The sequence below is a fragment of the Penaeus monodon genome, chromosome 22 (genome assembly GCF_015228065.2).
Source record: "Penaeus monodon isolate SGIC_2016 chromosome 22, NSTDA_Pmon_1, whole genome shotgun sequence".
Classification (NCBI taxonomy): domain Eukaryota; kingdom Metazoa; phylum Arthropoda; class Malacostraca; order Decapoda; family Penaeidae; genus Penaeus; species Penaeus monodon.
In genome coordinates, this window is record NC_051407.1 from 1,552,004 (window position 1) to 1,552,222 (window position 219).

Below are 219 nucleotides of genomic sequence, written 5' to 3' on the forward strand. Positions count from 1 at the left end.
CAAAACAACCCGACGAGATGATACGGTGCGTGTGGCTGTCTCGAACCTTTTGCGGACGAGGTCGACCCCGATTTGGAGGAGTGTGGCCTCGATTCCCGTTTTCTGTTTTCCCCCCATGGCGGAAAAGGGTAAAATTGACTCCGTTAATTTTGTGTTCAAAGGGGGTGGGAGGAAGGGAAGGGGGTGAGGGTGGACAGAAGAGGGGGGGGGTTAAGGGGG